The sequence below is a fragment of the Sus scrofa genome, chromosome 5 (genome assembly GCF_000003025.6).
Source record: "Sus scrofa isolate TJ Tabasco breed Duroc chromosome 5, Sscrofa11.1, whole genome shotgun sequence".
In the NCBI taxonomy this organism is placed as follows: domain Eukaryota; kingdom Metazoa; phylum Chordata; class Mammalia; order Artiodactyla; family Suidae; genus Sus; species Sus scrofa.
The window spans coordinates 93,227,819-93,255,795 of NC_010447.5; the positions used below are offsets into that span (position 1 = coordinate 93,227,819).

A 27,977-nucleotide genomic window follows, 5' to 3' on the forward strand; every position below is an offset into this window, starting at 1 on the left:
GGGAGCGGCCCAAGAAATAGCAACAACAACAAAAAAGACAAAAAAAAAAAAAAATTCCTGGCCTTGCTCAGTGGGTTAGGGATCTGCCATTGCCATGAGCTCTGGTGTAGGTCGCAGATGCAGCTCAGATCCCATGTTGCTGTGGCTGTGATGTGGGCCAGCAGCAACAGCTCCAAGTTGACTCCTATACTGAGAACTTCATGACATGGGTGCAGCCCTAAAAAACAAACAAACAAACAAACAAAAAACAAAACAAAAAAAAACAAACAAAAAAAAACTAGACCCTACCAAAACAGGTATTTCACATTCTAAGACAAAAAAGAGCCACAATGATTAGTACAAGGGGTGCTTTCATGGCATATTCAAATCCCATACCCACCAGATGGGCATCCCACAAACTAGAAAATAACTATTACAGAGGTTCTCCCATAGGAGTGAATTCTGAGCCTCATGCCAGGCTTCCCAGGCAGAAGGTCTGGCATTGGGAGCCTCCAGAGCAATTTGGCTTTGAAGCCAGTGGGGCTTGAGGAGAACCACAGGACTGGGGGAAACAGAGACTCCACTCTTGGTAGGTGTACAAAAGTTCTTACATGCACTGGGACCCAAGGAAAAGCAGTAACTCCATAGGAGCCTTGGTCAGACCTACCTGTGGGTCTTGGAGGGTCTCCTGGGGGAGGCAAGGGCCGGTTGTGGCTCACTGTAAGGGGAAGGACACTGGGGCGGAGGCCCCAGGGAATATTGATACTTGAGTTCTCCTGGAGGTAACCATTTGGGAACAATACTGGTCCCACCCAGCCTACAGGGTCTATTGCAGGGATGCCTCAGGCCAAACAATGAACAGGGTGGGAACACGGCCCCACCCATCAACAGAGAGGCTGCCTAAAGTCTTCCTGAGCCCCTAGCTGCCTCTAAACACATCCCTTGAATGGTCCTGACTGCCAGAGGGATGAGATCCAGCTCCATCCACAAGTGGGCAGGTACCAGTCCCTCTCACCAGGAGGCCAACACAAGCCCCTGGACCAACCTCACCTAGCACAGGGCAGACACCAGAAGGAAGAATAACTAAAATACTGCAGTCTGTGGAAACGAGACTACTAACAGAAAGTTAGACAAAATGAGATGGCAGAGAAATATGGTACAGATAAAGGAACAAGATAAAACTCCAGAACAAATAAGTGAAGTGGTGAGAGGAAACTGGCAATCTACCTGAAAAAGAATTCAGAGTAATGATAGTAGAGACGATCAAAGATCTTAGAAAAAGGATGGGGGCATTGGCAGAGAATAAGTGTTTAACGAAGTAGAAGATTTAAATAACATTAGAGGTGAAAAATACAGTAACAAATAAAAAATACACTATAAGGAATCAATAGCAGAATGAATGAGGCAGAAAAACAATTAAGTGAGCTGGAAGGGAGAGTGGTGGAAATAAATGCCATAAAAAATAACTTAAAAAAAAAGAATAAAAAGAAGTAAGGATAGTCTTAAGAGACCTCTGAGAAAACATTAAACATACCAACATTCACTGAATATGGGCTGCAGAAGGAGAAGAGAGAAAGAAAGAGCCAGAGAAAATATTTGAAGAAATTATAGCTAAAAACTTCTCTAATCTGGGAAAGGCAACACTCACTCAAGTCCAGCAAGCACAGAGCCCTATAAAGGATAAACCCAAGGAGGAACACGTGGAAACACATTAATCACACTGACAAAAATTAGCAACAATGAAAACGTATTAAAAGTCACAAGGGAAAAGCAACAAATAACAAGGGAAACCCCAAAGTTTATCAGCTGATTTTTCAGCAGAAATTCTGTTGGCCAGAAGGGAGTGGAATTACATACTTAAATTGATGAAAGGGAAAAATACGACCACCAAAATCGCTCTACCAGCAAGGCTTTTTCATTCAAATTTGATAGAGAAACCAAAAGCTTTACTGACAAGCAAAAGCTAAGAGAGTTCAACTCCACCAAACCAATTTTACAATAAATACTGAAGGAACATCCTTAGGCAGAAAAGAAAAATCTACAACAGTTTTGGCAGGGTGTATGTCTCTAGAAAGTTGTCCATTTATTCTAGGTTGTCAAATTTGTTGGCTTATAAGTCTTCATAGTATTATCTTAGAGTTTTTTTTTTTTTTTTTGTACTTCTGCAGTATCCATTGAGATTTCTCCTTTTTCATTTCTTATTTTGTTTATGTGAGTTCTTTCTCTCCCCTTGGTGAGTCTGGCCAGAGGTTTGTCATTTTTGTTTACCCTTTCAAAGAACCAGCTCTTGGTTTTATTGATTTTTTTTGTACTTTAAAAAAATTTTTTTTAATTGTTATTGCCCCAATGCAATTTTTTTTCCACTGTACAGCATGGTGACCCAGTTATACATACATGTATACATTATTTTTTCTCCCATTATCATGCTCTGTCATAAGTGACTAGACATAGTTCTCAGTGCTACACAGCAGGATCTCATGGCTAATCCATTCCAAAAGCAATAGTTTGCACCCATTAACCCCAAGCTCCCAATCCATCCCACTCCCCCTCCCTCCCCCTTGCAACCACAAATCTATTGACTTGTACTGCTCTTTGAATCTCTATTTTATTGACTGCCTCTGTGATCTTTATGATTTCCTTCCTTCTGCTGACTTTAGGTTTTGTTATTCTTTTTCTAATTCTCTCAGGTTGTCAGTTAAATTGTTGATTTGAGATATTTCCTCTTTTTTAAGGATGGCCTATATCACTATGAATTTCCCTCTAAGAACTTCTTTTGCAGCATCCCATAGATTTTGAATGGTTATGTTTTCATTATCATTTGTATTGAGGTATTTTTAAATTTCCCTTTTGATTTTCTTATTGACCAGTTGGTTTTTCAGTACCATGTTGTTTAGTCTCCATGTAGTCAGATTTTTTTCATTTCTTTTTCTTGGTTGATTTCTACTTTCATGCCATTGTGGTCAGGGAAGATAGTTGAAATAATTTCTTAATCTTAAATTTGTTGAGGTTAGCCACAGTTACATGGTCAATCCTTGAAAATGTTCCATGTTCACATGAAAAGAATGTATAGTTTGCTTTTTTTGGATGTTCTGAAAATGTCAATTAAGTCTAAATTTTCTGTTGTCATTTAGGATCTCTGTTACCTTACTGATTTTCTGTCTGGAGGATCTGTCCATTTATACGACTGGGATGTTAAAGTCTCTAAGTATTACTCTATTCCCATCAATTTCTCCTTTTGTGTCTGTTAGTATTTTTTTGTAGGTATTTGGGTGCTCCTATATTACAGGCATATATATATTGATGAGTGTAATATCCTCTTCTTGAATACATCATTTTATCATTAAATAGTGTCCTTCTTTTTCTTTATAGCCTTCATTTTAAAGTCAATTTTGTCTGCTATGAGTATTGGAACCCCTACTTTCCTATCTTTTCAATTCACATAAAATATATTTTTCCATTCCCTCACTTCCCCAAACTGAAACAAGAAATAGATCAACTGAACAGACTGATCACTAGAAACTAAATTGAATATGTAATAAAAATACTCTGGTCCAGGACCAGAGGCTTCAAAGGTGAATTCTACTAAACATACAAAGAAGAGCTTATACCTCATCCTTCTTAAGCTATTCCAAAATGTTGAAGAAGAATGAATAACCCCCAAGACATTCTATGAAGCCACCATCACCGTAATATCAAAACCAGACAAAGATATTACCAAAAAAGAAAACTATAGGCCAATATCTTTGATGACTAGAGACACAAACATTCTCAACAAAATTTTAGCCAACCAAATCCAAAAATATATAAAAAAGATCATACAACATGAGCAAGTGGGATTCATCCCAAGGTCACAAGGATGGTTCAACATATGCAAAGCAATCAACACCATATACCACATTAACAAAAGAAAAGTCTAAAAACCACATGATCATCTCAATAGATGCAGAAAAAGCATTGACAAAGTCCAACATCCATTCATGATCAAAACTTTTACTGAAGTGGGTATAGAGGGAACATACCTTAATGTAATCAAAACCATTTATGACAAACTGACAGCAAATATAATACTCAGTGGAGAAAAGCTGAAAGCCTTCCTGCTAAAATCTGGAACAAGACAAGGATGCCCACTCTCACCACTTTTATTCAACATAATATTAGAAGTCCTCGCCACAGGACACATATAATCTACTCAAACTAATCAATCTAAATCAATGAATTCAGCAAAGTGCAGGATACAAGATTAACATCAAGAAATCAGTTGCATTTCTGTATACTAACAATGAAATATTAGAAAAGAAATATAAAAATACCTTTTAACATTGCACCCCCAAAAATTAAATTCCTAGGAATGAAGCTGACCAGGAGGTGAAAGACTTATATTCTGAGAACTATACAACATTAATCAAGGAAACTAAAGAGGATTCAAAGAAATGGAAAGATATTGCATACTTCTAGATTCGAAGAATGAATATTGTTAAAATGGCCATACTACAAAAAGCAATCTATGGATTCAATGTGATCCCTATGAAATTACCCATGACATTTTTCACACAACTAGAACAAACAATTTATATGGAACCACAGAAGACCCAGAATTGCCAAAACAATCCTAAGGAACAAAAATCAAGCAGGAGGCATAACTCTCTCAGACTTTAGACAGTATAACAAAGCTACAGTAATCAAGACAGTGTGGTACTGGTACAAAAACAGACATACAGACCAATAGACAGAATAGGGAACTCAGAAATAAACCCAGATGCCTATGGTCAATTAATCTTTGACAACAGAGACAAGAATATCAAATGGGAAAAAGACAGTATTTTCAGCAAGTACTGCTGGGAAAACTAGACAGCTGCATGTAAATCAATGAAACTAGAACACACCCTCACACCATGCACAAAAATAAACTAAAAATGGCTCAAAGACTTAAACATTAGACAAACACCATAAAATTCCTAGAAGAGAAGGTAGGCACAACATTCTGACAGTGACCATACAAATGTTCTCTTATGTCAGTCTCCCAAGGCAATAGAAATAACAACAAAAATAAACCAATGGGACCTAATCAAATTTAAAAGCTTTTGTGCAGCAAAGGAAACCACAAAAAGGCAGCGGTGGAGGCGGGGGCACACTACAGAAAGGGAGAAAATAGTTTCAAATAATGCAACTGACAACGGGCTTCATCTCCAAAATATACTAAACAACTCATACATCTCAAACTGCAAAAAAAGAAAAACAAAAATAAAAAAACCCCCAAACAACCCATCTGAAACATGGACAGAATACTTGAATAGACATTTCTCCAAAGAAGACATACTAGATGGCCAATAAGCACATGAAAAAATACTAGATGGCCAACAAGCACATGAAAAAATATGCAGTATCACTAATTATTACAGAAATGCCAACCAAAACTACAATGAGGTACCACTTCACACCAGTCAGAATGGCCATCATTAGTAAGTCTACAAATAACAAATGCTAGAGAGTGTGTGGAGAAAAGCTAACCTTCCTACACTGTTGGTGGGAATGTAAATTGGTATAATCACTATGGAAAATAGTATGAAGGTACCTTAGAAAACTGAATATAGAACCACCAATCAACTGAATATATGATCCAGCAATCAGTGTCCTGGGCATATATCCAGACAAAACTTTCATTGAAAGATACATGCACCCGCATGTTCATAGCAGCACTATTCACAGTAGCCAAGACATGGAAACAACCTAAATGTCCATCAACAAATGAATGGATCAATAAGATGGGGTACATACACACAATGGAATACTACTCAGCCATAAAAAAGAACAACATAATGCCATGTGCAGCAACATGGATGGAACTAGAGGTTCTCATACTAAGTGAAGTAAGTCAGAAAGAAAAAGACAAATACCATTATGATAATTATGATATCACTTTAATCTGGAATCTAATATATGGCACAAGTGAACCTATCTACAGAAAAGACACAAACTCATGGACATGGTGAATTCAAGCTGAGAAGAATATATAATAATTCTAAATATATAGGAACCTAACAAAGGAGCACCTAAATAAGGCAAATGCTAACATCTATAAAAGAAATCAACAATAACACACACAAAAAATGGGGAGTTGTAACACTCCACTTACAGCAACGGACAGATCATTCAGATAGAAAATCAATAAAGAAAGAGAATTTAAAGACACATTATACAAGGTAGACTTAATTGATATTTATTGGACATTTCATCCAAAAGCAGCAGAATAGTTTCTTCCCAAATGCACATGAAACATTCTCCAAGATAGATCACATCTTGAGCCATAAACCAAGCCTCAGTAAATTTTAGAAAGTTGAAATAATATTAAGCATATTACCACAATGCTATGAGATTAGGAATCAAATACAAGAAAAAAGTATAAACAACACCAAGAGTTGAAGGACAATTTTACCAACCAACCAATGAATTGCTGATGAAACAAAAGAGGAAGTTTAAAAACACCTAGAGACTAATGACAACAAAACAGGACCATCAAAAATCTATGGGATGAGGCAGTAGAAGTTCTAAGAGGGAAGTTTACATCAATATATGCATACCACAGGAAAGAAGAAAAAACTCAAAACAACCTAAACTTACATGTAAACCAACTACAGAAAGAAATACAAAAAAAAAAAAAAAAACAAAAAAACAAAAACCTGAGGATAGAAGGAAAGAAGACATAAAGATCAGAGCAGAAATGAATGAAATTGAGATGAAGAAAACAATAGAAAAGATCAATGAAAATAAAAGCTGGTTCTCTGAAAAGATTAATACAATTGATAAGCTGTTAACCAGACTCATAAAAAAATGGAAAGAGCACAAATAAAATTAGAAATCAAAAAGGAGAAGTTACAAGCAACACTATGGAAATACAAGGATCAAAGAGAATACCACAAGCAACTATAAGCCAATAAAACAGACAACTTGGAAGAAAAGGTATAATCTTCCAAGACTGAACCAGGAAGAAATAGAAAATATGAACAGACTAATCACAACTACTGAAATTGAAACTGATTAAAAAAATATACAACAAACAAATGTCCAGGACCAGATGGATTTACAGGTAAATTCTATCAAACATTTAGAGAAGCGTTAACATCTATCCTTCTGAAACTAATCCGAAAATGTGCAGAGAAACAAATACTGCCAACCTTATCCAATGAGGCTCCCACCACCCTGATACTCAAACAAGACAAAAATACAATGAGAAAGTTACCGGCTAATGCCATTGATGAATCTAGACAAAAAGTCCTCAACAAAATTCTAAGCCAACAATACCTTAAAAGGATCTTACACCATAATCAAGTGGGACTTATCCCAGGGATTCAAGGATTTTTCAATATCCACTAATCAGAGCAAGATGGTGGAGGAATAAGAGGTCACGCAGACCTTTTCCCACAACACATTAAAAAAAAAAAACAAAAAAAAAACATTTATATGTAAAACTACTCACACAGAACATCAACTGAATGCTGGCAGAAGAACTTAAAACCTCCAAAAAGGGCAAGAAACAGACCTCTGTAGTCTGACAGACATTGAGTTCAAAAGGGAAATATTGAAAATACTGAAGAATCTAAGAGAGGATATCAACAGTAAAGCAGATTCCTTTAGAAAGGAACTAGAAAACATAAGGAGGAACACAGAAAAATGAGAAAATTCATTTGCAGAGATATCAACTGAGCTAAAGGCAATAAAGAGCAGAATGAACGATGCAGAGGAACAAATTAGTGACATGGAAGATAAAATAATGGAAATCACCCAATCAGGACAGTGGACAGAAAACCAAATAAAAAAAATGAAAGCAATATAAGAGACCTATGGGATAATATAAAGCAGGCCCATCTAAGCATAATAGGAATTCCACAAGGAGAAGAAAAAGAAAAGGGGATTGAAAATATATTTCAAGAAATAATGGCTGAAAACTTTCCAAATCTAAAGGATACCGATATCAAGATACAGGCAGCATAGAGGGCCCCAAATAAGTTGAACCCAAACAGGGCATGCCAAGACATATTATAATAAAAATGGCAAAAGTTAAAGGGAGGATTCTAAAGACAGCAAGAGAAAAGCAAAGCATTAATTATAAGGGAATCCCCATAAGGCTATCAGCTGATTTCTTTAGACAAACACTACAGGCCAGAAGGAGGTGGCAAGATATATTTAAAGTGTTGAAAGGAAAAAATCTGCAACCTAGCATATTCTATCCAGCAAGACTATCATTTAAATAGAAGAGGAAATAAAGAATTTCTCCAACAAACAAAAGCTAAAAGAGTACAGCAATACTAAACCCATTCTAAAAGCAATACTAAAAGAGCTTCTCTAAATTAAAAAGAAAAAAGAGAGAGAGAAAAGAGAAAAAGAAGAATTAGAATGGAGGAAACCACAGTTGGAAAGCAGTCACTTAAATAGGCCAGCATACAGATCTAAACATTAAGATAGTAAAAACAAAACAAACAAACAAAAAGACATCGAAATCATACAATGTGGGGAAGGAAAGTAAGAAAATATAGATTTTAAAAAATTATTTTTTTTAACGATGTGTCAGAGCCTATACGACTATCAGGCAAAAGCAAGCAGATATAGGAAGGGCTTAACATGCTTAAAAAACAGGGCAACCACAAATCAAAAGTAAACAATAAATTCAGAGAAACTGAGAAATTACTCAAGCATAACATAAATGGAAACCATCCAACCAAAAAATAGAAGAGAAACACAGAATCAACTGGAAAACAAGGTTTAAAATGGCAATAAATACATATCTATCAATAATCACCTTAAATATCAATGGACTGAATGCTCCAATCAAAAGACACAGAATAGCTGATTGGATGAAAAAGCAAGAGCCTACAATCCACTGTTGCTGAGAGACTCACCTTAGGGCAAAGGACACATATAGATTGAAAGTGAGGGGATGGGAAAAGATATTTCATGCCAATGGACAAGACAGGAAAGTAGGAGTTGCAATACTCATATCAGACAAAATAAGACTTTAAAACATTAAAAAAGACAAGGAAACTATTTAATGGTTAAAGGATCGATTCAAGAAGAGGATATTACAATCATCAATATATATGCCCCTAATATAGGAGCACCCAGATACCTCCAACAAATACTAACAGACATAAAAGGAGAAATTGATGGGAATACAATCACAGTAGGAGATTTTAACACCCCAGTCCCATCAATGGACAGATCCTCTAGACAGAAAATCAATAAAGCAACAGAGATCCTAAAGGACACAATAGAAAAATTAGACTTAATTGATATTTTCAGGACATTACGTCAAAAAAAAAAATCAGAATATACATTCTTCTCAAGTGCACATGGAACATTCTTAAGAATTGATCACATACTGGGGCACAAAGCTAACCTCAACAAATTTAAGAGTATAGAAATTATTTCAAGTATCTTCTCTGACCACAACGGCATGAAACTAGAAATCAACCACAGGAAAAATAATGAGAAAAAAACACTAACTACAAGGAGACTAAACAACATGCTACTAAAAACCAATGGGTCAATGAGGAAATCAAGAAGGATATTAACAAATACCTGGAGACAAATGATAATGAAGACACAACCACTCAAAATCTATGGGCTGCTGCAAAAGCAGTGCTCAGAGGGAAATTCATAGCAATACAGGCCTTCTCAAAAAAGAAAAATCTCAAATTGACAATTTAACCCAACACCTAAATGAATTAGAAAAAGAAGAACAAACAAAACCTTAAGTCAGCAAAGGAAGGAAATCATAAAGATCAGAGAGGAAATCAATAAAAAAGAGATTCAAAAAACAATAGAAGAAATCATTAAAACCAAGAGCTGGTTCTTTGAAAAGGTAAACAAAATTGACAAACCTCTGGCTAGACTCACCAAGAAGAGGAGAGAAAAAATCCTAATAAAGTAAGAAATGAAAAAGGAGAAATCACAACGGATACTGCAGAAATACAGAAAAAAGCATGAGAGAATACTATGAACAATTGTATGCCAACAAATTTGACAACCTAGAAGAAATGGACAACTTTCTCGAGACTTACAGCCTGCCAAAACTGAATCAAGAAGAAATAGATCAACTAAACAGACTGATTACTAGAAATGAAATTGAATATATCATAAAAACACTCGCTACAAATAAAAGTCCAGGACCAGATGGCTGCACAGGTGAATTCTACAAACATACAAAGGGGAACTTATACACATACTCCTTAAACTTTTTCAAAAGGTTGAAGAAGAGGGAACACTCCCAAAGACATTCTATGATGCCACCATCACCCTAATTAATTCCAAAACCAGACAAAGATACTACCAAAAAAGAAAACTATAGGCCAGCATCTTTGATGAATATAGATGCAAAAATTCTCAAACAAAATTTTAACCATCTGAATCCAACAACATATAAAAAAGATCATACACCATGACCATTTGGGATTCATCCCAGGTGCACAAGGATGGTTCAACATACGCAAATCAAACAAAGTCATACACCACATTAACAAAGGATGAGTCAAAAACCACATGATCATCTCAATAGATGCAGAAAAAGCATTTGACAAAGTACAACATCCATTCATGATCAAAACTCTTACCAAAGTGGGTATAGAGGGAACATACCTTAACATAATCAAAGCCATTTACAACAAACTCACAGCAAATATAATACTCAATGGAGAAAAGCTGAAAGCCTTCCCACTAAAATCTGGAACAAGACAAGAATGTCCACCCAGACTACTGTTATTCAACGTGGTACTGGAAGTCCTAGCCACAACAATCAGACAAAAAGAAGAAATAAAAGGCATCCAAATAGGAAGAGAAGAGGTAAAACTGTCACTGTATGCAGATGACATGATACTATATATAGAAAACCCTAAGGACTCAATTCAAAAACTACTGTTTTTTTTGTTTGTTTCCTTTTTGGTCTTTTTGCCTTTTTTTTTTTCTTTTTTGGCTTTTTGCTATTTCTTGGGCTGCTCCCGCGGCATATGGAGGTTCCCAGGCTAGGGGTCGAATCGGAGCTGCAGCCGCTAGCCTACACCAGAGCCACAGCAATGTGGGATCCGAGCCGCATCTGTGACCTACACCACAGCTCAGGGCAACACCGGATCCTTTAACCCACTGAGCGAGACCAGGGATCGAACCCACAACCTCATGGTTCCTAGTTGGATTCGTTAATCACTTCGCCACGATGGGAACTCCCCAAAAACTACTTTCGAACTGATCAACAAATCCAGCAAAGTAGCAGGGTATAAGATTAACATCCAGAAATCAGTCACATTTCTGTATACTAACAATGAAATATTAGAAAAGGAATACAAAAATACACTATTTGCACCCCCCAAAAATGAAATACCTGGGAATACACCTGACCAAGGAGGTAAAGGACTTATATGCCAAGAACTATAAAACATTCATCAAGGAAATCAAAGAAGACGTAAAGACATGGAAAGATATTCCATGCTCCTGGGTGGGAAAAATTAATATTGTAAAAATGGCCTTACTACCCAAAGCAATCTATAGATTCAATGCAATCCCTATCAAATTATCCATGACATCTTTCACAGAACTAGAACAAACAATCCAAAAATTTATAGGGAACCACAAGAGACCCAAAATTTCCAAAGCAATTCTGAGAAACAAAAACCAAGCAGAAGGCATAACTCTCCCAGACTTCAGGCAATATTACAAAGCCACAGTCATCAAGACAGTGTGGTACTGGTACTAAAACAGACTTACAGGCAAATGGAACAGAATAGAGAACCCAGAAATAAACCCAGACACCTATGGTCAATTAATCTTTGACAAAGGAGGCAAGAACATAAAATGGGAAAAAAGTCTTTTCAGCAAGTACTGCTGGGAAACCTGGACAGCTGCATGCAAATAAATGAAACTAGAACATGCCCTCATGCCATGCATGAAAATAAACTCAAAGTGGCTTAAAGACTTAAATATAAAGACAAGACACCATCAAACTCCTGAAAGAACATGGCAAAACATCTCTGACATCAACCTCATGAATGTTTTCTCAGGTCAGTCTTCCAAAGCAACAGCAATAAGAGCAAAAATAAACCAATGGGCTCTAATCAAACTGACAAGCTTTTGTACAGCAAAGGAAACCAAAAAGAAAACAAAAGGACAACTTACAGAATGGGAGAAAATAGTTTCAAATGATGCAACGGACAAGGGCTTAATCTCTAAAATACACAAGCAACTTAACAATGCAACAGCAAAAAAGCCAACCACCCAATGGAAAAATGGGCCAAGACTGAATAGACGTTTCTCCAAGGAAGACGTACAGATGGTCAACAAGCAGATGAAAAAATGCTCAACATCCCTGATTATTAGAGAAATGCAAATCAAACCTACCATGAGATACCACCTCACACCAGTCAGAATTACCCTTATTAAAAGTCCACAAATAACAAATGCTGGAAGGGGTGTGGAGAAAAGGGAACCCTCCTCCACTGTTGGTGGGAAGGTAAGCTGGTACAACCACTACAGAGAACAGTATGGAGGCACCTTAGAAATCTATACATAGAACTACCATATGACCCAGCAATTCCACTCTTGGGCATATATCCAGACAAAACCTTCCTTAAAAAAGACACATGCACCTGCATGTTCATTGCAGCACTATTCACAATAGCCAAGACATGGAAACAACCCATCAACGCGATTGGATTAGGAAGATGTGGTGTATATACACAATGGAATACTACTCAGCCATTAAAAAGAATGACATAATACCATTTACAGCAACATGGATGGAACTAGAGACTCTCATACTGAGTGAAATAAGTCAGAAAGAGAAAGAAAAAATACCATGTGATATCACTTATATCTGGAATCTAATATACAGCACAAATGAACCTTTCCACAGACAAGAAAATCAAGGACTTGGAGAATAGACTTGTGGTTGCCAAGGGGGAGGGAGAGGGAGTGAGGTAGATTGGGAGCTTGGGGTTAATAGATGCAAACTATTTCCTTAGGAATGGGTTAGAAATGAGATCCTTCTGTGTAGCACTGGGAACTATGTCTAGTCACTTATGACGGAGCATGATAATGTGAGAAAATAGCATGTTTACATGTATGTATAACTGGGTCACCATGCTGTACAGTAGGAAAAAAAACCTATTGAGGAAATAACAATTTAAGAAAAAATATCCACAAATCAATCAGTGTGATACACAAAACAAATTAGAGAACCAAAACTGTATGATCATCTCCACAGATTCAGAAAAAGTTTTTGACACACCCAATACTCGTTTCTCATAAAAACCCTCCATAAAGTTGTCAAAGAAGGAACCCACCTCAACATAAAAAAAGCCATATATGACAAACCCACAGCTAACATTATTTTCAATGGGGAAAAGCTGAAAGAATTCCTGCTAAGATCAGGAACAAGACAAGAATGTCCACTCTCATCATTTCTATTCAACATAGTTTTTGAAGTCCTATCCATAGTCATCAGAGCAGAAAAAGAAATAAAAGGAATCCAGACTGGAAAGGAAGAGATAAAACTATCACTGTTTGCAGAGGACATGATACCGGACCTGACAATCCTAAAGATATTACCAGACAACTGTTAGAGCTCATCAATGAACTTGGCAAAGTTGCAGGGTACAAAATTAACACACAGAAATCAATTGCATTTCTATATACAGACAAAAGATCAGAAAGAGAAATTGGGGAACAATCCTATTTACCATCACATCAAAAAAATAAAATACCTATGAATAAACCTACCCAAAGAGACAAAAGACATGTACTCCAAAAAACTGTAAGATACTAATGAATGAAATCAAAGTTAATAAAAACGTGGAAAGACATACCACGTTCTTAGATTAGAGGAATCAAAATTGTCAGAATGACTATAATCCCCAGGGCATTCTACAGACTCAATGCAATTCCTATCAAATTACCAATGGCATTTTTCACAGAACTGGAAAAAAAAATTTTTAAATTTGTATGGCAATGCCAAAGACACCAAAGAGCCAAAGCAATCCTGACAAAGAAAAATGTAGCTGGTACAGTCAGACCACAGACTATATTACAAAGCCACAGTCATCAAAGCAGTATGGTCGTGGCACAAAATAACAGACACATCGATCAATGGCACAGAAAAGAAAGCCCAGAAATAAACCCATGCACCTATAGTCAATTAATGTATGACCTAGGAGGCAAGAATATCAAATGGAGAAAAAAGACAGTCTCTTCAGTAAGTGGTGCTGGAAAAACTGGACAGCTACATGCTAAAGAACAAAATCAGAACACTCTCTTAACACCATATACAAATTAAACTTAAAATGGATTAAAGATCTAAATGTTAAGACTGGATACTATAAAACAGAGGAAAACACAGGCCAAATACTCTCTGACATAGGCCAAACACTCTGACAGAAATCACAGCAATATCTTCTCAGATCTACCTCCCAGAGTAATGACAACAAAATAAAAAATAAACAAATGAAACCTAATTAAAGCCAAAACCTTTTGCGCAGCAGAAGAACCCATAAAAAAATGAAGAGACAACCCACAGAATGGGAGAAAATATTTGCAAATGATGCAACTGACAAGGGATTAATCTTTCAAGTATACAAACAGCTCATTCAGCTCAATGTCAAACAAAAAGCACCCAGTAAAAAAATGGGCAGAAGATCTAAATAGACATTTCTCCAAAGACGACACACAGATGCCAAAAAAAAAAGAAAGAAAGAAAGAAAAAAAAAAAGGTGTTCAACATCGCTAATTACAAAATGCAAATCAAAACTACAAAGACACATCACTGTACACCATTCAGATTGGCCATCATAAAAAGTCTATAAACAATAATGTTGGAGAGGATGTAGAGAAAGGGAACCCTCCCGCACTGTTGGTGGGATGTAAAGTGATACAACTACATGGAAAACAGTATGGAGGTTCCTCAAAAAACTAAAAATAGAAGGATCCAGCAATCCTATTCTTGGGTGTTTATCTGGAGAAATCTGTTTTGAAAAAAGACATGCACCCCAATGTTCATTGCAGCTGTATTCACAATAGCCAAGAGAGGGCAGAAACCTAAAGCCCATCAACAGGGAATGGACAAAAAAGATGAGGTACATGTATACAATGGAATAGTAGCCATAAAAAAGAATGAAATAATGCCAACTGCAGTAACATGGATGAACCTAGAGATTATCATACTAACTGAGGTTAGACAGTGAAAGACAAACATCATATGGTATCATTTATATGCGGAATTAAAAAAAATAGATTCAAATGAACTTATTTGTAAAACAGGAACAGACTCAGAGACTTTGACAACAAACTTATTATGTTTACCAAAGGGGATTGGTGGGGGATGGGGGAAGGGAAGGACTGAGGGTTTGGGATTGGCCTTGCACACTGCAGTATATGAAATGACTGGCCAGTGGGAACCTACTGCACAGCACAGGGAACTCTTCCCAAAATTCCGTGATAATCTATATGGGAAAAGACTCTGAAAAAGAATGGATGTGTGTATTTGTACAACCGAATCACTTGTGCAGCAGAAATTATCGCAACATTGTAAATCAACTATACTTCAATAAAGCTTAAAAAAAAAAGGGGAGGGGGACACAAAGGAGAGTTAATACCTATCCTTCTGCAACTATTCCAAAAAGTTGCAGAGGAAGGAATGCACCCAAACTCATTCCATGAGGCCACCATTACCCTGATACCAAAACTAGACAAAGTTACGACAAAAAAGATTATAAGCCAATGTCATTGATGAACACAGACACAAAAATTCTCACCAAGTATGAAAACCAACCTAACAATACATTAAAGGGATTATACACCATAATCATGTGCGATTTATCCCACTGATGCAAAGACTTTTCAGTATCAGCACATCAATCAGTATGACAGACCACATTAACAAATTAAAGAGTCAAAACCATATGATTATCTCAATTAGATGCAGAAACAGATTTTGACAAAATCCAACACCCATTTTCAACCATAATTCGAGTAGATACATGCATCCCAGAAAAATTTTTAAATTTTATAAAACAGTCTATAAATAGTAAATGCTGGAGTGGGTGCAGAGAAAAGGGAACCCTCTTACACTGTTGGTGGGAATGTAAATTGGTACGACCACTATGGAAATTAGTATGAAAGTTCCTCAAAAAACTAAAAATGTAACTGCCATATAATCTACCAATTCCACTCCTAGGCATCTATCCAGACAAAAACCATAATTCAAAAAGATAAATGCACTCCTATGTTCATTGCAGCCCTATTACAACGGTCAAAACAGGGGAGTAAACTAAATGTCCACAGACAGAAAAATGTACTAAAAATGTGGTACATATACACAATGGAATATTACTTAGCCATAAAAATGAATTAAATAATGCCATTTTCAGCCACATGGATGGTCTTAGAAATGATCATATTAAGTAAGTTAGACAGAGAAGACCAACATTGTATGATACTACCTATACGTGGAATCTAAAAAAAGTGATATAAACTTATTTGCAAAATAGAAACAGATTCACAGACTTAGAAAACAAACTTACAGTCACCCAAGATGAAAGGTATAGGAAGGGAGATAAATTTGGAGTTTGGGAGTGACATATACACACTACTTTCTATAAAATAATCAGTGAGAACTTTCTATATAGGATAAGGAACTCTAGTCAACGGTCTCTAATAACCTATATGGGAAAAGAATCTGAAAAGGGATAGATCTATTACAAATAAATAACTGAATCACCTTTCTTTACGCCTAAAACTGATATAACATTGTAAGCCACCAATACTGCACTGCAATATTAATTCAAAATAAATGTACCAATTTTTATATAATTTCATTTTAATCCTATCTTTTATACCTTTAGGTTGTAGACTCCATCAGGACCCAATCAACAAGCCTTGGTCTTGCAAGAAGACCTAAAATTTTTTCTATTTATCCCCACATATATAAAAAAGGATCTAGGGTCCCCAGTGAGGAATTGAGCCAAGGGATGCAGGCTCTTTTGTCAATTTTTTAACTTGATTAATTGGCCTAACTGTTGTCCCTAGTAACTGTTGGTCAGCTATCTCAGTGCAATTTTTTCCCAGCCTTCTAAAGTAAGTATTTAGGAGTTCCCATGGTAGCTCAGCAGATCAAGAACCCAACATAGTATCTGTGAGGATGCGGGATCTATCCTTAGCCTCACTCAGTGAGTTATGGATCTGATCATAGATGTGGCTTGGATCCCATGCTGGGGTGGCTGTGGTGTAGGCCCACAACTGCAGCTCTGATTTGACCCCTAGCCTGGGAACCTCCACATGCTGCTCTATGGAGTAGTTAAACTGGAGTAAATAGAACAAACTTGTTTGAGGCCCTTTAATGTTGGGAACTAAAAGGGGGTCTCGGGCCTCTCTGTCCCATCCAATCTTAGGTAGTATATCAAACCTTCGTTTTAATCCTTTTTTTTGAGGCTGCATTGGCAGCATATGGAAATTCCCAGGCTAGGCGTTGAATTAGAGCTACAGCTGCTGGCCTCTGCCACAGCCATGCCAGATCCTTAACCCTTTGAGCAAGGCCAGAGATCAAAACTCGCATCCTCACAGATACTAATTGGGTTCATTATCACTGAGCCACAATGGCAACTCCCTGTCTCAATCCTTTTCATGTCCACTTTATTTCTTAAAAACCATCTGAAGATGTATCTCAGGACTAAGATATACCTGTAGTCCTTTTAAAATTTCCTCATTGAAAAATCAGTCTCTAGACTTACCTTCAGTTTTTTCTTACTTCCTTGTTAATCAACCTAATTAACATGAATGTTCCTAGCAGCGTCTTGAGACCCACTGAGGGGAAGGAGACGACCATGAATAGGGCTTCCCCAAACCTTTTGTTTGTTTAAATTAAGGGTGTTCTTAGATTAACTGTTATATAATTTTCCACCTTTTAACCTTTTTTTATAGGTATCAGCCAAATAGCTGTTTATATTGAGGATGCTGTAAAAACTCACCAATGCAGAAGCTTCTCCAATTTAAAGGACCCATTGTGCAGCCATTTGTGAAATATCTTAATAATGGCTGAAATCAGTAAGACCCAAGAGGTGCTCCCACATGACAGGGGGAGAGATGTTTTCTATAGAAGATTCAGAGAGTTTACTCCCCAGCATCACCTAGGAGCACCCATGGTGGACTTAGACTACAGAAGGGAGAACCGAGAAACCTAAGAGCTGGAACCACTCCTGTAGGATAAAAACTAGAGGAGTTAGGGAGCATGCCCTGTGGTGCAGTGGGTTAAGAATCCAACTGCCACAGCACAGGTCGAGGGTTCAATCCCCGGCCAGTTGCAGCGGATTCAAGGATCTGGCACTGCTGCAGCTGGTCCCTGTCCTAGGAACTCCATAGCTGTGGCCGGACAAAAAGAAAAAAGGAAAAAGAAATTCTAGAAGAACTAGGCTCACCAAGAGGACTTGGACCCACCACAAGATCAACACTGGTTTATTCTGTCTCCACAGACAGAGCTCGGGATAGGGAACAAAGCTGTCATGACAAAAAGGAACGACAGATTGCTCGTCTTCAGCTAACCCCTCAGCCAGGTTTATGGATGTACAAGTTTACACTTCAAAGTCCTTACTCAATTGGGAATTAAAGGAAATCTCCCCCTGAAAATGACTCAGATGGGCTTCTTCGATTGCGTACACAAAGTTATAGAACGTCTGTTAGATCAAACATTGTTTTCGAATTCGGACCTTAAAAGAAATACTTGGCAGTCAAACAGACTGCGAGTCTGAGCAGTCTTTTGTCTGACTCTGCCACTTCTCAGGGGATTTTATCATTTTAACCACGGGTGCTCGGATCACTGAGTGGCCAGGTCTTGTGCATGTCTCTCTGGCAGCAATGTTTTCATTCAAGATGAGTGGGTGTCCCTAGAGGGACGGCTGCCCGGCAGGGGGACTTGCCTCCCCCACTCCTAAGAGTTTCTTCCTCGCCGTCGAAAGCTGTTGCCAACCGTGAAGAGATGTCCCCTCTTTGCAACTGAAAGCTCTCATGAGATATCTTCACTTTTATTTTGACAAGCTATTCAAGCCGATTCAAACAAAAAAAGACAGGCCCGTCTCCCACCTAATTACTCATCCAACTGCGCTCAGAGTCTTTCAACTGATCAAAGTCTTCCTGGTCTTTCAGCTGCGATAACGCACTCTGCATCTTGTCTAAGCTGCATGTAGAGTCCCAGGTCTTTTTTTTTCTTTTTTTCATTTTTTAAAGTTTTACCCAAGTATAGCTGATTTGCAATGTTGTGATAATTTCTGCCGTACAGCACATCCATTCTCGCTCAGATCAGTTTCCCACAGAGATTATCACAGACGATTGGGTCTTTTAACTGAGGACAACCCATGTACTTCTTTAAACCAGGTTTCAAGGCGTACCTACTCCTCCAGGGAAGAGCTGACCAGCACCGAATATGCATCATTAGGACCAATAGCCAGTAAGGGGAGATCTAAGGTTCAGGATAGACTATTCCGAAGTCATGTGGACTCTGAAGAAGCCGATGGACACGAGAGGCTTCTGCTGGTACCACAGCTACGATAGCGTTCAGGCAAAGTAGAGATGTCTTCTCTGGGTCCCTTAGTTGGTCACCATGACTGTCAACTGGAAAAAAACAAACAAGAGACAACACCACATAACCTCCGAGTTGAGAATTCAGTGGGATTACTGAGGACTGAAGTCCAGATACAAACTCTGACAGCTCCGAGCAACTGTTCCAAAGAGGTCAGGCAGGAGCCAGGATATTTAGGAGTTTTGGCCAAAAAATCCAGGTGGTCAGAACATCCCAAGATCACTGTTGAAGAAAATGGGACATTAATGAATTTAGCCCTTTTCTCTACATGGGAAGATTCAAGAGTCTGGGTTTGTTGAATTATTCCTTTGATATGTACCTTCTCTCGGGCCAGTATCCTGTTTTCCCTCCATCCTGAATTCCCTTCTGGATGCACCACTGGGATTAGCTGCGAAGGCGACGGCGTGGTGGTGGTGGTGGTGGTGGTGGTGGTGGGTAACCCGCTTTCTTCACCCCGAATTCCCCTCAGGGCACCACAGGGCGAGCCGCAGTGGCCAACGACTTGATGGACACAATATCCTTTGTTGACATGGCAGGAGATAGTCTATGTCCATGTGGATATTGACTAAATGAGAATGTTTTATTCAAATGTTTTAAAAACATTCTCGAAAATTCTTTTACAGGCCAAAGCAGCTACAGCTGGGTTGAATGGACTGGAAGAAACACAATGTGTAAAAATTTAGATGCTCAATATTTGGGGCTCAGTGGGCATTGCTCTGACCTACATATTTGAAGCCTGAGAGAGTTGCATGAAAGTTCTGGCATTGCTTTTGTCTAGTCATATGACCTGAAGGAAACTAAGCTTTGTCTTTTTCTCTAACTGTAAGAAGGTGAAAATGTGAATTTTGTTTATGAAATTAGCACAGTAGCTGTCAGAGAGTTAAGTGCCCAGTAAGCAGTAGCGATTTTGTTATTTATTATTATTTTGTTTCCCCGGACTGTACTTCCAAGTATGATTAAGTGTAACTCTAGAAAAGAGACAAGGACTCAATGTTCAGTGCCAAAAAAAAAAAGGAATATGTAATGTTTAATCCAAAGTTAATGTTTCATTTTTCAATTTCAACCAAAGGACTACATACAATTTGCCTTCTATACATAACATAAGACTGAGGCCAAAAGCTAGCCGTTGAGCAACCCCAGAGGAACTCAGCCTGAGAGTACAAATGTCATAATTATCCTCAATAAAGGCAGAGCAAAAATAGGATGTGGGAGAAAGGCCTGGAATGTGAGCCAAGTGTCACTGAGACAAAGACTTACCTGGAACGCATACTCTCCTTGCCTTCTGCTGTTTGCTTACCACATTTCATGTAAAGGTAAGGCCGTCCAGATCCTCGGTATCCTTTCATTTATGTGTAGAGCAAACTTGGAGTCTGTTATCAAGATCATTTCCATGTATTTAAGAGGTATTGGGCTGCACCCCACAGGTCTGCAAGCCTGCTATGTGTCCAGTCTTGAAACCAAAGGAAGAACCTAGAGCTAGGGAGAAACCAGTGGTTCACTGGACAGGGAGTCTTACACATCCCAAGCAAGAGGTCCTGGAGCAACTCCCCCCATGATGTGCGGCTGGAGGCAGGCAGGACCTGGAAGCAACCTTCACCATCCTGGGGAGAAGGAGGCTTCCATTTACAGAGGAAAATGATGCCAGGTTGGCTCATCAGTCAGCAGGGAAACCAGCCCATGGGCCATGTCCCTGCCAGTCCCCCAGGTTAATGACCATCACGAGGGTAGATTTTTTCCCTTTAATAACTAGCAGGTGGAGCCCTTCTGGCCTCACGATTAGAACGATCATTAGTTACCAGCGGGGGCAGGGGGCAAGGGAGCAGGGGAAGCAGGGACTGGTCCAGCCGGGGATGTACAGAGAGCAAGAGGACAGCCACCTCGAGTGGCCTGACCAGACCCTCCACCCCCACACATACCTTGCATGACCCTTACAATCTTGGTCTGCCCCTCATTCAAGACAGTCCCTGAGCTCAGGTATGTAGAGGTGCACAGCCATCAAACACAAGTGCAATGCACAACAGAAGCTCAAGGGTATCAAGAGTCCAAGAGGTGGGCAGATTTTGGGGCCAAGTAGTTATGGGGTCACCAGTCACCAGTCCATGGAAATCCAGAGAATGATAATGCCACCTTGCTATAGACCCAGCAATTGAACTCATCTCTCAGCGAGGCCACTCTTCTTGCCCAGCCCACAAACGGATTCCCTCCACTCCAACCAGGGATCAGGTGTAAGATGTTGAACAGGCACAGTACAGGGAAGATCATAACCATCAAGCAAAATACAGGCAGTAAACGAGTTCCAAGATATATCACCCCCATCCCTGGTTAGGCCTGGCCTTCTGTCCACACTCAGCTGGTGCCAAATAGGGGGAGGCAGTGTAACAACAGACCACACGGTACATATAATGGTGCCTTCCTCCAGTAGGGACCCAGGTTAGTTACCTGAGAGTCTTAGGTGGGGCCGGGTAGAAGACAGGTGCAATCTGTGAATCCCTTTCTAATCCCATTCCCTTGAGGGCAGCAAACCCAAACCACCGGGGACTTACCTGCCAGTCCCACCTTATCATGTGTTCCCCTAGGCATAGATCCTGCGACAAGGGCAAATGTGAGTTATTGTCCTGACCAAGAGTCAGCGTTGAATGTTTGGTGGTCCACAGTTGAATTCGGATTGTGCTGACCAGGTGCACTGTGTTAACATGGTGTAGGCACTGGGACGCTGCTCCTGGGATGTTCAGCGATGGTTTGCAGGGCCTGAGTTCGCGTCCTGGGTCCACGTGTTGAGAGTGTAGGTTTCTATCTCAATTGCTGTTTAAGCAATCCACTCATCCTTTCAATTATCCCAGCAGCAGTAGGGCTGAGGGGCAGGTGGGAACGCCAGTGTGGGGCGTTGTTCTCAGCCTTCCGGAACTCCATGGCCAGAAAGTGGGGTTGTTTGCATTGCTTGATGACGCAGGTAGGCCTTTGGCAATGTCTTCCACCTGTTGGAAGGCATCTTGGATGGCGTGTAGCTGCCGTTCCATCATACAGTATCATTGCTCTGCTCCTTTCCACAGCTGGGACCAGAAGCCCAAGGGTACTCTTACTATTTTGCTGTTGTCAGAGGCCCCAACCCAACCCTTCCAGGTAACTGGCCACATCCAGGTCACAAGCCTGTCCAACAGTTAATATCCCTAAAGCTTGTGTCTGTAATTTGTTAGGGGTAGTGAGCTGGGGTTTGCCTGTATTTGGTGGATAACCCAGTTCCCTGCACTTTGTCCGTATTTACCAGCCATCCCCGGGCAGTCAGATGAAACAGGAGCATGAGGCTGCTACTCTAAACTGGAGAGAGACTGAGGTTAACAGGATATATATATATCAATAAATGGAAGAGAAAGACATCTCTCATGGTAGTCAACTGCCACTGGGCCCCACATGTTAGCAGACAGATACCCCAGGACCCCCCCCCTCAGCTTTCAGGCCCCAAGTGCCACTGGAAAACCACCCCAGGGGTCCCCCACAACCTTGCATTCTTCATCCTTGTTTCCCGACATCTTGGAGCTCACGGGAGTTTCCTTGGCCTCCCTGCTGGCCAATTGTTGGGCTGTAACCCGCAGGCCCACAGACCCTGTACTTGCCCAGCCCTCTTGAGACCAAAGAAAAATCCCGAAGACCTCAACAGAGACATCAGAGGTTCATTGGAAAGGGGCTCTTACGCATCCAATGCAAAAGGTCCTGGAGGAACAGCCCACTCATGGTGCACGGCCAAAGGCAGGCAGGACGCGGCAACCTTCTTACCCACCCTGGTGAGGAGGCTACCATTTATAGGGGGGAAGTGACATCAGCTTGGCTCATCAATCACCAGGGAAACCAGCAGCTGGGCCACATTCCTCACAGCCTCTCGGGTTAATGACCTTCACGGGGGGTAGATGTTTCCCTTTAATAAGCTCACAGGTGGAACCATTCTGGTCTAAGGATTAGAACCATCACTAATCACTAGCTGGGGTAGGGGGCAAGAACGTTCAGGTGAAGCAGGGACTGGTCCAGCAGGGGATATACGGAGAGCAAGGAACAGCCATGTCAAGTGTCCTGACCTTACAGAGGATCGGATAATAAACCATCTATCCATGTTTAGAACTATTTGGCTGCTGAGCAAAAAAATGTTTTGAATATTTGGAGTATTTACAAATAATTATGCTCAATGCATGAGCAAATTTAATAATAAAAACTGCTGGGTCTAGAGGAGCTATTGGAGTGGAATTACAATAATCCACTATAGGCTTCATTTTCCCTGATGGCTTATACAACGTTTTGCCTTGGCAAGTCACAAAGTCTTAGACTTCATGCACCAGAGAGTTTATGACTGTACATTGAATCTAGGAACAAAGTGTAATTGCCAGGTCGTCCTCCATAAGCCCCAGCTGTGACTCAGCCAGATAACACAATGGTAGCCTGGGCTTACTAGGAAAATAGGTCAATGGCTTGCCAAGAGGCAGAGGTCAATGGCGGTGGAAAGGGTGTGTATAACTACTTGTTTCTTTGCAAATTCCATCGGCTGCATTTTCTTTTGGGTCAGATTTCAAGCATGTTTCTATTAGAAATAAAGACTCTGAGATTCTTCTCATAGTAAGGTAGATTTCACAGCAAAAGCAGTAGGCGTCATAAGGCTCTCATCTAAAATTTCTAAATTTATTCAGCAAAAAGTGCATACATAGAAAAAAATGGGCAGAAATACAGTATATAATGTAATTAGGAATATCAGCAGTTCAGAAGTAGAATTTAGTTAATCCATGTGACATAAAGTGATACAAAATTAATAAGGCAGATTTAACATATGTGCAAAAAAACTACATGGACACATAAGCAAGCTTGCTTTTCGCCCAAGGCTATTTTTGATAAAAATTAACCATGTTCTGTACTACACAATATAAGTCACAACTCTACAATCCACATGTCCAGAGAGTAAATCATACAATTAGAAATAAAAAATAACCACATAGAAAAAATGAAAAAGAAATAATAAAATAAAATTAAAAAAAAAAATGAAAAAGATAAACTCCGCTAAATAATATTTGGGCTAGAGAGGAAACCCAAAGTGTGATGAAGAGTATTTTTAAATCAAATGGAAATACTATATGTCAAATTTCACAGACTACTCCCCAAACATAAAAGTATAAATGAAGCATCTCCCTAAAAATGTAACGAGTGATCATAATAAGCAAAAGAAAAATACAACGTTACATAAGGAAATGTGAAAAATAGTTTGCTCTTTTAACATTTTAAAATCATTAACCAAAAGAAAAAAAAAAAAAACACCCTTACTTTACTTCAAAAGGAATTAGTAAAAAATATGGCTAACTTAGAAATTGGCCATTCAGGTTATCATTGGATATTTTTAAAGTAGATGTCAACCAGAAATCAGGATGTAAAAATTTGAGAAGTCTAATAGAAATGTGACTTATGTTATTGTTTATTTCAAGATTTTGTAGCGACTCTTGAATAGCAGCTCAATATGTATTTTTTATGTAGCTTTGTGTTGACAGGAGATAGATAAGTCCGGCTGGAGGTATGGGAAATGCTTCCCTTTCATCTCATTCTTTGAACAGCAGCTTCTAAGATCTATCACTAAGAAAACTAGTCATCTGTCTGTTCTTCTACCTCTGTTCATTTCAGTGACTCAAAACCAGAATCTCGCAGGGTGAGAACAGCACCCATCCATTTAAAAATATGTAATTGCAAAATGATTTTGTGTTAGCAAGATATTACATGGAAAAACTTTTGAAAAGAGACAAAAATTGGCATGTATCACATTCCGATGAGACATTTCTCTGCCTTGCTCGAGAAACCACTACTGTTTGTCCAAGATATTCCCGGAGTGGGGGTCGGGTGAGGGAGAAGAGAGGATGATACGTCTGGGTGGGATGAGGACTTGTGACGCTCGTGCTGGTGAGACCCGGGGACCCTTCCAAGACTGGGGCAAAGGGCTTCCCGTTGAGTTGACTTCAGGATTCTTTGGCATCTCCTAATTCAAATGAAACACGATAGCTACCTTTGGCTGTTTCCTCTGCTTAATCCCCCAAGGAAATCCCTTTGCTTTTCAGAGATAAAAAGTGAGTAGAACAAAGAGAAAGTCAGGGTAAGCACAGGGGCCTTTTGCTATAGAATTTCACTGAAGCCTTTCCAAGCCCTGAGGATAGAACCCAAGGGCTATCCTGTTATTCCTACACCTGGATTGAATATCAAGGTCTGTGAGAAGATGAATCATTTAGAAACCTGGTGTCCTCGTAGGGCGCTGTTGCTTTAAAAAAAAAAAAAAAAAAACCTCTAATAACTGTGTCAAAGGCAAAAAAAAATCACATAAAAAGTTCAACGTTGTTACATCCTCTTTCTGTACCGGTTTCAGGCAGCGAGAGTCAGAACTGCTGAGAGTGCGAAGACCTGCAGCGCCTGGTGTCGTGGGTCGTTCTCTCTCTGAAGGGGAGACATGAAAGGGGCAACATTTAGGCTGAGAAGAGAACAAACGGCTGGAGGTGGCAATTCGAGCGCAAGGGAACACCCGTCGAAGACGCTCGTGATTTTCATTTTCGTTTTGTCCTTAAACTGAACGATGGAGGCAAAAGACACAGGACTTGATTTCGAACCGTAACGATCAGCGATCGGGGGAAACACACATGAAAGAGAAAAAAATTGGCATGTTTCACATTCCGATGAGACACTTCGGGACCTCACAGGATCCGATTCAGTTGTTTCCCATAGAGCACGTGCTTAACTCAGGAGCGCAGGTCAAAGCTCAGGTCACACCCGAGGGTGTTTCAGAATCCGCAGGGGGAAGTAATGATGGCCTCGGTGTAAAAAACTAGAGATGCTAAAAAGCCTAGATTGTATGTATTCACCATTAATATAAGTATTTGATGTTTTAGACGGCTTGTACTATTCCAGCTGCTGCATGACCAAAAGGTCCTATAAGCAGCTTTTCCTACTCCCACCTCCCGTCTCACCCCATACATCCCTTTTCCAGTGTTGCTCAAGCTGGCTGCTGGTTTAGCCAGAGCTGCAGACTGACATTGAGCAGATGTGTTTTGTCTGGCCTCTAGAGTATTTTGCTTTTCAAATTAGGTGTCCCTGTTTTAAAAGCTAATAATTTCACATGAAAATCCAGATTTCTGGCTGCCGTTGAAAAACGAAGCACGGGTACACATTCTGTGTTGTATCTTACATTATTGCATATCAGGCACCCAGTTTCACACGGTGGTAACTTCCAGTTCACTCTTCTGCTTGTCTTTGCGGTCTAGACCCACTGTGTTGAGTCAGTATCTGAACAGCATGGCTTGCGTGTCTCAAAGACACGGCTCTTGTGATCACGAAGCCTTGGAAGTGGTGGAACTCAGGAAACACATTTCTCGATTTTGAGGAAGCAGAAATACAGTGATGGATTCGTGCCAGGACCCGGGCTCCAAGCACCGTCTCTTTACACCAAAGCCAGCCCCCTTCCTGCTGCTCCATGCTACCTCCTTGGTTTATGTTTTATTTCGAAATAATAGATTTCAAAAACCATAGAGCTTTAAACTAATCATGTTAAGTCAAAAAAAGTCCCACAGTACAATATGATTATAAGTGTTAAAAGGGTGCTGAGCAGCCGCATTGGGGGAATTTTTTTTTTTTTCCTCTTTCCAAACTTTCTTCATGATTATCTATTAACTTTTACAAGGAAATAAAACTCTTATTTTTCAACGTTCCGGGGACACTGAAGCAGCCGCTTTGCCTGGTCACGACCGTCCCACCTCCCGTTGCCAGAAACTCACTTCCTTGTTTCCCTCGTAGCTCAGCTGGCCTTGTGCCTCCACCCCGACTAATGAGACGGAAAGGGAAGTCGGCTGGTGGCTCCACGTTTTCAGAACTTTCAGTCTTCAACAGTTATGTGAAAATGCCAAGCAGAACTGTGGAGGAAGAATTACAGATGCTAACCTTGAGTGGAAAAAAACAAAAACAAAAGCATACATCTTTTATGCAGCTTTAGATAACTGCAGCCAACACTACCCTAGGGTTTATGCAACTGGTAGGTTTTCTATTACTTGCAGCCAAAAGAGCAGTACACATAAGGATATTTACATTTTCCTTCAGCTGCTTATTTTCCAAATACTAGCTAAGGAAATTGAAATAAGAGCCAATACGTTTGATTATCTCACCCGATGGAGTGGAGCGGTCAGGCGGCCAACAGAAGACCTCAACACAAAAGCCTACAGATGGTCCCTCATTTTAGTTCATTTTTCACAAGTTTGGTTCTAACATTCCTTGGGAGCCAGGGGACTGATTAGGTAGAGAGCTCTTTATTCTGGTCATTTTTACAAAGGAAACAAGCTACGTGTTTGATTTCCTAAAAACATTCTACTTATGCTGAAGATGCGGAATACACACTCAGGATGCA

At 39.5% G+C, this 27,977-nt stretch overlaps 2 long non-coding RNA genes across 3 annotated transcripts in view; both read right to left on the reverse strand.

Annotated features, from left to right (window-relative positions):
- LOC110260802 lies at positions 17,526-23,461 on the reverse strand. Of its 2 annotated transcripts, none has more exons than XR_002344272.1 (4): positions 23,269-23,461; positions 22,123-22,894; positions 19,899-21,055; positions 17,526-19,801 (listed from the first exon to the last, which is right to left on the reverse strand). It is a non-coding gene; the product is annotated as an uncharacterized LOC110260802 (long non-coding RNA). The 2 variants fall into 2 exon arrangements; XR_002344273.1 differs by having other exon boundaries at positions 22,123-22,905.
- Positions 24,215-27,977, reverse strand: part of LOC110260801 — a 46,360-nt gene continuing 42,597 nt past the window's right edge. Inside the window, exon 2 of the long non-coding RNA XR_002344271.1 lies at positions 24,215-27,489. This is a non-coding gene — a long non-coding RNA (uncharacterized LOC110260801). The remainder of the gene's footprint in view (positions 27,490-27,977) is intronic.